This window comes from Octopus bimaculoides, chromosome 9 (genome assembly GCF_001194135.2).
Source record: "Octopus bimaculoides isolate UCB-OBI-ISO-001 chromosome 9, ASM119413v2, whole genome shotgun sequence".
Classification (NCBI taxonomy): domain Eukaryota; kingdom Metazoa; phylum Mollusca; class Cephalopoda; order Octopoda; family Octopodidae; genus Octopus; species Octopus bimaculoides.
The window spans coordinates 26663516-26664120 of record NC_068989.1 but is presented as its reverse complement, the minus strand read 5'-3'; positions in this window follow the sequence as shown (position 1 = coordinate 26664120).

Genomic DNA, 605 nt, shown 5'->3' with positions numbered 1-605 from the left:
TATATATATATATATATATATATATATATATATCAACTTTCTACCCGTCTCTGGTGTCCTCTCTGGCTATCTAGGGTTGTATGGTAAGTATACACATAATATTCTCTCTGTTAGTCATGTTTGCGCATATATGTTGTTTTTTTCTTTTTATTTGTTTCAGTCATATGGCATGCTGGGGCGGGCACCGTTTTGAACAATTTTAGTTTAATGATTCGACTCCATTGCATAACATTTGTTGTGCTATAAGTTCTGAATCACAATCAAAAATTTTAAAATGACAATACTGAATATTGATTATCAAATCCAAACAAATTTAATTGTATTGTGAATGGAAACTCAAGTCTTCTACATGGATATAGTCTGTTACTTGAGGCTATTAAGCAATTATTCTGAAAGGAAGGTGTATAAATTGTAAGGTGAGCAGTCAGTTGAAAGCTTGTACAATTCCATAAAATTCAAATACATTTCTGAGTTTCACCACCCAGAAGGAATATATGTGTGTGTGTGTGTGTGCGTGTGTGCGTATGTATGAGTGAGTGTGTATAGTGTATATGTATATGTATATGTATATGTATATATATATATATATATATATATATATATAT